Raw genomic sequence first — 10,913 nt, 5'->3', positions numbered from 1 at the left:
AACTGGCTAAAGAGTTAGTTCTTAAGTGACTAAGAAAATTAGAAAGTTAAGAGTAAATGCAAATATTTAATTCTTTTCCTTGGTAAATAAGCATGTTTAGAATCACTTGAGATTTAAAGTAAGGATCTTTTTCCAAAGGTGATAATTACTAAAAAACTTTATTTTCAGGTTTTTTTTTTGGTACCAGGTACCAGGAATTGAACTCAGGACCTAGCACCCATCTCTGAACAAACTAAACAAAAAAAGGGGATATAAATGAAGGACCATTTTGTATCTGTATATACAAAATAGTTAGGATAGATATATAGCTACTTTCTCTATTCAACGAGAAGAAATATGTGTACTAATAGTGTTTGGACAGGATATCATTTCTGCATTTTGTACTATGACTACTACGAAGACAACAATATGCAATGTATTAATTATTATAACTGTCCTACTAACCTGTTTTGAAACTGTCTCATTGCTATTTGTTGCTCAATAAAATTAATTAAAAAAACCAAAAAGGATCTTTATTTTCATAGTTGTGAGATGCTTAGGTCTATTTTTTTGGCTACTTGTTATACTTCAAGAAGTTCTGCATTTTATCCAATTTACTTTGACATATTTAGAAGACGTTAAAAATACCATTTAAGGTATCTGCTCTCCTGTTTCAATATTAGTAATGGGACCCAAAGGTACTGGATGTTATGTACTTCTTGTCTTTTTAAGTGTTTTAACTTTTATAGGATATTTCAAGGTCTTCATTGTACGTTTTTGGATCCTTTGATTGTATAGCTCACATATTAATGACTGCATTGTACTTAAAAATAATTCTTGAGAAGCGGCTGTAGCTGTAACACACACGTACCAATGACATGTATTATTTATCACAGTTGAATTTCCAACTACTAAAAAAATTCTTCACAAAGATCACAATGACATTCAAGTGAGATTTTAGGTTCTGATTTAGATTAATTTTTAAATATGTTTACTCTCATTTTGTCTTATTTCTTCTTTGTTTCCTCACAACTCTCTAAATCATAGAACTCATGGGAGATATTAACTATTTTTTCATTTCCACAGACAAATTCATCAGTTTTATAAGTTCTCATCTATGAATTAAGTTAACTCACTTTGCTATCAATTTTTGATCCCAAACTAGGTTCTTTCTTCCTCTCAAAATTGTAGAATCAATAATACGACCAAGAGCTGACTGAGCAGTAAGGAAAGTTTAATTCATAGCCAAGAATAAAAATAGAATAGAAACCAGTGAGTCTACTTCTTAACCCAACCTACTGGAGACTGGAAGTTTAAAGATGAAAGCAGTAAGAGGAGGAATCAGTTAATGAAGGGAAGAGATATTCATAGACTCTGAGAACGGGTGCAGTCCACCAGCAATTCTGGTGTCACCACCTTTTGCTCCTTTGATGGTTCTTCCAGAGTGTCGTTATGGCAGGAACCAACTGTCATGGTGCAGGGGTATGTGTAATTAGCACACAGATGGGATTATACTCTCACTGAAGGCAGAAGCTCTGTGGCAGCCATGTCAGATTCCACAGGTTTTGGATGGCCAGCCCATCTGAAGGGGAACCTCTGCTCTACAGGCATCTTGTACTTAAGATGAATAAAGCTTTGGTCAATGCAGAGGGGAGAAGGGGGTGAAGGGTGGAGAGGCGATGATCAATAAAGAATAAAATTTATATTATGTACAGGTACAAATTCCCTATGATGAATGTGAACAGTATGTACAACAAATATGCATGGATAAAAAAGAATGCTAAAACACAATTAGGGCAGGGAAGAAGTGAGCTTTGTTATCTCCGCAGTACAAAATGAGGAGAGGCTAACAACCCCTTATACATTTTCAGCAAGAAATTTCCTGCCACAAGTATGGAGGTAAGCACTTTTCTTAGGGAGAAATGTGCCTGGGTGGTATTTATAGGTGCTTCTTAAAAATCAAACAAGATATTTGAGGAAGATTCCTTTGCAAGCAAATGGCAAGACAGAAGTGAGGAAGACAAAAAGAGCAGAAAGATGGGCTTAAAGATGAAGGCCAGCATAAAAGGAATGTTCCAGGAAGAGGATTTGAACATCTGTGGATCTGAATGTTAAAGTAAAGCAACTGCAAGTGATGGCTTGGGGAAGGCAATTGGGATATACAGAGACAGAGATCACAGGCCCTGGCAAGACCCATAGGGTAGTAATGATTTGGAGAGATTTTTCTAGGGGTTTTGTAGTAGAAAATGACAGGTGAGGAAGGCAGAGGGGAAGAGGTGAGTTGCAGGGAATGGGGTGGAGCTGGCTGCACACACACACACACACACACGTGTGTGTGTGTGTGTGTGTGTGTACTGGTGAATGGATGGGCAGGACCTGTGTGCAAAGGAATAGGAGTTGGAACTTCAAGGAGAGGGAAAAACCTGGGCCCTGAGGCTCCAGTAGGACATCTGAGGCTCCAGTAGGACCATGAGTAGGAGAAAACTCTAGGTGTTTATGGATAGCCTGAGCACTGGATGTTGAGGAGGAATGACAAACTAAGGTAAGAGGGTGACTTGAAGGGCAGGGAAGAGACATAGAGAAATGAAAGCAAATGCTGCCTTTCCATACAGCACAGAAAATAGAAAATTGTCGTGTGTGTCACATCTGGTGACATGAATACCACATTTGGGAAAAACACTTCAATAATTTTAAACAGCCACAGAGAAGTTCTTTATGGGATCTAAGTCCCTTTTTGTGGGACCTTTCCTGGTTTTCAGTTTGTTGTTCTAAACATGGTATACTGGAGCTGAATCTTTATTTATAGTCACAATCATTTCCTTAAGGGAGATTACTTGGGGTGGGAGGGTAGAGGGGGAGGAGCAATGCCAGCAAAGGCTGTAAACATTGTGAGGGTTTCTGAGAGACACTCTCCACATTGCCCCTGTTAACACTTTGTCACAGTATGATGGTAACCACTGCTCTGCATCTGCATTAATACTAGGTATTTCTTGAAAGAAAATGATGATGCTTAACTGTATCACAGATGAAAAGACATTTAAAAGAAGTGACGGGTTGACCCTCCAGTTGCCCAAGCAAGAGTAAGAATTATCACTAATCAAGTTAGTGCTGCCCCCCGGTAGCACTGAAAAAATTGAGAAGGAAAATCAGTTCCATAAAGATTCTCTGACCATGTTTTCAATATTAATTTATTTAGGGTAGAAATCCTAGAGTTGGGCAGAAAAGAAACACAAGAGACACAGACTTTCCCCAAGGATAACGGAGGCTAGGAGAATAAAGGAAAAACATTCTTATCCATGACTAGAGAATGGGACACAATGTGCCTGGCACGTTGAGACAAGATTTGTTACATTGAGATAACCAAAGAAAACTAGCATTCGGGCAGCAAGCTCTGAGAAGAGACATCTTGCCAGGAGACTGACTGCACCTTATGTACTGGACATCTATTGCTTCAACAACACAACGAAAGCAACAAGGCACAGAGATCCAGCCACCTGCCTGGTCCTGCAGGACTATCCTCAGGGTGTCCGCCTCACTGAAAGGAGCACGTGATAAGTAGAGCCATGGCCTGTGTCCTGCACGAGGTCTGCCAAGGCATGTTCTGCTTTCCTTTACTTGGTACAATCCGATGTTCCCTGGGAACTCAGGAGGAAAGGGGAAAGCTGCAAATGTAAGTGGTTATCTTTGGCCTTAAAAATGTGTTGGCCTTTTGCTATTTTCCAGAGTTCTATTTCTATTCTGTTGATCTGTTTTGGAGTAAAAAGAGTGCTCAGGACTGCAGATACCAGTACACCTGCATGAGAATCCATTCATCCTTCCACTTCTCACTCAGATTCCCCAAAGATAAACTGTATGCTGAGACCTGATGACAGGGAAACAGACAGAAAATAATCACATTAACCAATATATATTTCCAAAGTACGATAAGAGAAACAGTTCAGGTTACTATGAAAAAGTACTATATAATTTAATTTAGTGCTTCTTAAGCTTTATTGTTTTCATACCTTTTCTTTTGTACCTCGAATGATTGATTGATAATGTGAAGACTTACCTAGATTCTTAAATTTTTAAGTACTAAAATTAAAGATTGCCTGAATTGAAAAATGATTTCCTATCCAGCTATGAGATCTACTTTTTAAATTTCTGGGAGGGTTAACAAAAATGAAAAAGGCTTCAGAAAAAAAGCCAAATTATATATATTGTGCTTCAGTAAAGATATACTTAGAGGCCAGGGAGATAGCTCAGTAGAATAAGCACTTGCCTGGCAAGTGCAAGGCCCTGAGTTCAATCCCCACCACAAAACAAACAAACAAACAAACAAACAAATAAACAAACAAATAAATAAATGATATACTCAGAAAATAATGATTAATACTTAGCAGGTAAAAAATATGGCATTAACTTCAAAATACTTTCTTAAACTTTGTTTTCAATGAGGAGTGACATGCATATGTTATAGAGCATTCATATTCAACATACAGGTCAATGAATTTACTGTAGACACTGATAGAAATGAGGTTTTGCTTTTATAATGTGTTTATAACATTTTTGTGTTAAAGTATGTTCATTTCTACAAAATCTTGGAGTTAGGTTCATAGTGCAGATAAAGTATTTCAGTTTAAAAACTTCTTACTTCCATTTTAGGTTTGCTAACAAAACTCTCAGGGACAAAGTATTGTTTGACAATGTCAAAAAGAAGGAAAAAACCCTTAATTTTCCTTAGGTTGCCAGATAAAAATGAACATGCCCAGGTAAATGTGAAACTCAGAAACCCATGATATTTCAGCATTTAATAGTTTTCTACTTACAGTAGAAATTATTTATCTAACTTTTAAATTCAATTGTTTCTATATTGCTAGGTATTAAATCTGGCATCCTTACTCTTGAGCCCAGTGTTATTCTGTTTCTGATACAGTGTTTCTCTCTCATAGGATATCAATAATACCGGGAAAGACAAAAGACTCACAAGAGCCCTCACTGACACTCATATTCTCAGCAATTGACTATTTACTATTTGAGAGAAAATTTCCCTTCAGGGAAATAAATAACAAATAGAGGAAACATTATATCTTAATGCGATAAATCAGTTCTTAGATCAGTTTTAGGAAAGAGTACACATAAGAGCTGAGAATCTTAGAACTGATTCCCTTAAAAACTACTATGCCAGTGTAGTCCCTTGGGAAGTCTTTGGCCTCCTTCAGGACACAGTTTGAGGACAATGCATCCAGATGCAGAAGTCTTCCCAGGGAAAGTGGCATTCGCACCAACATCTGAAGTAAAGGTCTGAACAAGTCACATGAATTTCAGAGGAATACTGTAGGGAACAGTTGGTCTTACTGTGAATGGTTCTACCTGGGAGACAGGACGCCAGGAATGAGAATGGTAGATGAGAAGACAAAAGCTGGGCTAGGTGATCTCTAGTCTGACTGTTGGGCAAGACTGACTCAACATAACAAAACCATCTTTTATTTATAATTTTGCAAAGTTTGTAACACATGACACAAGGTTGCCTAGAGACTAATAGCTGGCCTGAACCAGACAGGATGTTTTTCTCAGGACTGAGGTAGCTTGTTTGCTTTAGGCACTGAGGCCCAGTCCCACCTACACACATTTGATCAATTTCTTAGCTTCTATTCTGTGGCTCCCAACAAATATAGTTGATCACATGTTTATAGAGACTTTGTGCAGCAGATCTTAATTTATTTATTTTCTGTGATTTATTTATTTATTTTCTGTGATACTGGAGATGAAACTCAGGACCTTGTGCTTGCCAGGCAGGCACTCATGCCGTTGAGCTATATCCCCAGTTCCCATCAGATGTAGATTTAAAAATATATATTAAGGTGGAAAGGAGTGTCTATGTGGAGAGAACTTAATGTTCCAATGCCATTGCATTGGTTTAGAAGGGGCTAAGATGTTGATTAGTTCAGATTTTTTTCAGCTAAAGAAGTTAAAAATTGTAGGGTAACCACCAAATATAGTACCACAGTGAAAAACTTGCCAAGTGGTAAAGAAAAATATGTTATGTGGGTTAGGAAGTTTGATAGGGAAAAGTAGATAAGGACAAAATTGTGCAATTCCAAGAAAAAGTTTTAATGGAGAAGCCTACAAAAGGTAACAACAATATATAAAATGGTAAAAATGATTTATATGACAGAAATCTTAACAAATTACCAATGGACTAAAAGAAAACACAAGCTTCCAGGACTGAATAAACAATAAATAAGTAAGTCACACAGAGTTCTACACTATTTGTAAGAGATAAAGGAAAGCACAAGAACACAGAAGATTAACAGATAAAGGGATAGAAAAGGATATGCCAAGGCAAGTACCACTGAGTGAATATTGGCCTGGCTATCTCATCACAGAGAACAAGTGTTACGGCCTATGTCTAGATGTCCCCTAAAGCCTCATGTACTGTTTGGGGGTCACAGGGTCATGGGTGTGTGATGCTAGATTAGTCCACTGACAGGTTGATAACTGGTGTGATACTAGCAGGTGCAGCCTGGTGGCTCGCTGTGGGCACCACCTGAAAAGGCCATTAATGTGGCCCTTCTCCTCTCTTGGTGGCTCTGTTCCTTGCCTGCTACACTACGCACTGCTGCTTCTCCTCCTCTCTTCCCTCTGCCATGCAGCCTTGGCTTGGAGCTAGTATGGACTGAAACTTTTACAAACTGCGAGTCAAAATAAATCTTTCCTCCTTTAACTTGTGGGCATTTTATCTCAGCAATGAGAATGTAACTAAGACAACAAGCAAACAGTTTTTGAACATGAAGCTTATTACAAAGCAATACAATACACATTTATTGGGATGACATTTTAAATCTTTATCAACTTTATAACATGATTCAAAGTATAGAAAAGAAAAATTGGTATACTTACAGAAGTTGATAAAAATCACTTTCTGTAACACATCAACTGATGAGAATGTGAGAAAGGTTACAGAATATCCAAAAACAAACTTGATCTAACATATTAGATTATATGTTGCCATATTATATTTTAAATAAAAATGACTAGATACTAGGTAATGAAGCCAATATGAAAATTGTAAGTAACTGGTAGATTTATGGACCATACTCTCTTCCTACAATGCTAATAGTGAAAGTAAGTTGGAAATGGAAAAGAATATCAAAAAAACAAATAATATGTGCTCACATATTAGGAATATAAGCAAAATTACCTTTGACATATAAAAACATCTTAATAGGAATTAGAAACATTTTAAACTCAATGATGTTATAAAAACTGTATGAGAAATTATGCTATAAAAATTTAAAGCATAAAAGTAAAGTAGTGCCTAAAGGGAAAGTAACAAGCACATTTTTTTTTCTGGAAAAAAGAAAGATTAAAAATAAAGACAATAAAGACTGAGTGGGAGAATCTGAAATCAGAGGATAAATTCAAATAAATAAAAAAGAAGGAAAAATACAGTTATGGAAAGAAACCAGACATGTGGGCTGATGTAGCTCAGTGGTAGCATGCATGTGCGCCCTGGGTTCAGTCTTTATTACTGATTAAAAAAACCCAAACAAACAACAAAACCAAACAACAGAGAAGGAAACACAAAATGGAAAGTAAGAGTGATGACAGAAACACCAACGAAGCATGTTAACAAGACTTTTCAAGAAAGAAAAGAGAAGATAAATAAGATACAGAATTAAATAGGGAAGAGTCACATATATTGATTTATAATAAAATATTATTAAAACTATACTAATATACTTGAAGACCTAGGTTAAACTGAAAAGTTGATAGAAAATGTCAAGCTACAAAACTCATGTAAGAATTAATATAAAAAAAAAGAATTAATACAAAAGCAGGAAGGCAAAGATTTTGCCCATTTCAAAACACCTGGGACAATTAATTCTTGTGTTAAATAAACTGGTACAGGATTCTGTACAGAAAAATAGAGTTGTAAGGCTAATTTTATGAAAAAGAGGTAATTTTTAAAATGACTTTTAATAACTTTACCTTTATGGAAAAGTTACAGAGAAGTAGAAAGAATATGTTCTCTTGTAGCTTCACAATGACATCATTTCAACTTTATGAAAAAGTTCCAGAAAAATGGGAATAGTATGTTTTGCTTGGATGCACAACTTGAGAGTAAACTGCTTGCATCATGCCCAATCACCCCTAAATGTTGTCTACTTTCTACAAACAAGGACATTTCTCTACCTAGCAGTGATACAACCCTGGGATTAGAAAATTAGTCCACATGCTAATATTTTATAATGTAAAGACATAATTAAGATGCTTCAAAATGGAGACACAGAATGACATGCAATAACACCTACAAATGCCTGGTTAAGTGCAATGGATAACTAGCCACTCCTCAGACTGATCTGTGAGAGAGCTTGGGTTTCCACCAGAGCAGTCACAGGTAGGTCCCTCTTATTGACGAAAAATCTTCCCACAGCTAGACTACTGACCATCCTCCCGGGCCATTGGGCTGTGCCACACTCCTAATACAAGCTACGTCCTCCAAGTTTCCCTAGCTCAGCAGCGTCTCCACAAGCCTACCCACTAGTCTCTGACAGACAAGAGCGTGGGGCAGCCCACCGCCAGGCCTCCTCACTCCTTGCCTTCCACTTCCGCCCTGACCCCCCCCCCCGCGCTCTGCGCATGCGCCCAGAGGCCCGGCGCGGCTCAGAGGCTGAGCTCTCCGGAACTCGCGACGCGGCGCCATTTTGGGTCTGACGGTGCTCTAGGCCCATCGCAGGAGGCTCTTGGTAAGACCTGTTCTGCTCACTAAGGCAGCGTTGTTGATGTCTGTGCCTCCTTCTCGCCCTTCCCCGTTTCCCTTTTGATTTATGTGGCTTGCCCCCGCCCTGTAGTCAGTGAGGAGAAGCCCCCCTCTTCCTGGGGACCTGCCTTCCCCTCCAACGGCGGCAGCCGTGCGGGCCGTGCGCTCTTCTGGGGGGCGGGGAAATTAAGATGTAGAGAGTGTGAGGCTTGTGCAGAGGAAATTTATGTTTATGAGCTAATTATAACTACACATTCAAGTATTTTTACCTTTTGGAATAAGAGGAAAAAGCCTTTTTGCAGCATGGTGGCTAAATGCAAAGATAAAATGAAACATGCATTTTCTAATTCAAATTCCATCTCTTAATTTGGCTGTTTGATACATTTCCCTTACACCCTACTCCATTCGCACACAGACATTTCATATGTGGGAAAGTTTGTTTTTCGGTGTGTTACTCTGACCTGTGTCGCCTTCACTTGTTGCCTAAGGTTTATTCGTGGATTAAAATAGGTTAAACTCCAGTGTTTTTTTTAAACTAATAATTACGAATAATAAAATAGATGCTCTGTAATTCTGTCCCACCATTAATAACTCAGGTTATATAGTGTATGTCTCTGCTTTGTAGCTTTACTGAGAGGTAATTGCAGTACAACAAATTGCATATATTACAAGCATAGAATTTCATGACACCTGAAACATACATGTGTCTGTGAAACTACTGTAAAAATCAAGATAATATATCCATCATACCCCAAAATTTCTTTTGGTCCTACCAGTCCCATCCCACTCTCCCCACCTACCAGGTAACCACTAATCTGGTTTCCTTCACTTGAAGTTGTTTTTCATTTTCTAGAAAATAAATCTATAAATAGATTATGCTATGTGTGTTTTCAGTATGCTACTGCTTTCACTCAGCATAATTATCTTGAGATTCATTTATGTTGCAGTGTGTATAAATATTTCCTTTTTTATTTTTGAATAGTTCCCATTTTATGCTATTGTATGGGTCAGTAGTTTATTATGTTGAAGGAAATTGGATTGTTTCCAGGTTTTGACTGTTACAAATCTGCTATAGTCCTGCTCATCTTCTGCAGGATTTTTCATGGATGTTTACTTTCATTTCTCATAAGTACATAAGAATGGATTCATTGGGTCATGTAGAAGGTATATATTTAACTTTATGAAACTACGAATGTTTTTCCCGGTGTGGTTGTATTATTCTACATCTCAATCTACAGTATATGACATTTCTAATACTATCCCATGCTCTCATCCGTGGCTGGTGTAACTTTAATTTTAAGCATTTTAGTTGGTAGGTTGTATTATTTTGGTGTGATTTAATTTGCATTCCTGTAAGCATATTAATGTTGAACATCCTTTTCATGTACTTATTTCCTACCTTCTTTGAACCTCTTACCCATTTTAAATTGTCTTCTTATTACATATTGAATAATAAAAGTATTTTACATACAAGTTTTAGGTTCTGTTTTGTAGATTTTTTTCCACTCTTTTGGCTTGTCTTAATTTTTTTTTTTTTTTGTATTTTAGGGAAGGCTCTACGTGGTGTTCAGGGTCTCACTACTAGATTGGACTTGTAGTGATCTGCCGGTTTACAGCCTCCCAAAAGCGGGGATTACAGGCCCACGCCACCATGTCCAGTCTCAATTGCTGTCTCAGTGTGCCCTGGGGTGGAGGCCCGCACGGCAGGCCCCGGGGGTTGAACCCTGGGCCCCTGAGCCTGCTTGCAGGCACTTTATTCTGCTGAGATATTTGGTCAGCCCACTTGTCTTAATTTTAAAAAGTGTTATGTTTTATATCTAGATGTACCCACAAAGCATCATACCCATTGGGGACATCTAGATATAAAACATAACACTCTTTTTAAAATCCTGGGGGTGACACCCACTTGTGATTTAGTCGTCTGCTGAGTTTCTAGCTAAATGTGATGTTGGGAGGTCAAACCTGGTGGGAGGAGGTTGGCCAGTGGGGGCATGGGCTGCAAGGGTCTGTCTTGCTGCCTATTTCCTTCATTTTTTCCTGCTTCCTGCCTGCCATAACATGAGCTGTTTGTCTTCTGTGATATTACCCTGTTTTTTAGCCAGGAGACTATGAGCCAAAAATAAGCTTTCCTGTTTTAAGTTGTGAGTATTATGTATTGTCTCTCAATAAGGAGAAAGTAAGACAAAAA

The sequence above is a fragment of the Octodon degus genome, unplaced genomic scaffold, assembly GCF_000260255.1.
Source record: "Octodon degus isolate 3935 unplaced genomic scaffold, OctDeg1.0 scaffold00019, whole genome shotgun sequence".
Lineage (NCBI taxonomy): Eukaryota > Metazoa > Chordata > Mammalia > Rodentia > Octodontidae > Octodon > Octodon degus.
The sequence above is the reverse complement of the archived record's forward strand: the minus strand, read 5'-3'. Positions refer to the sequence as shown.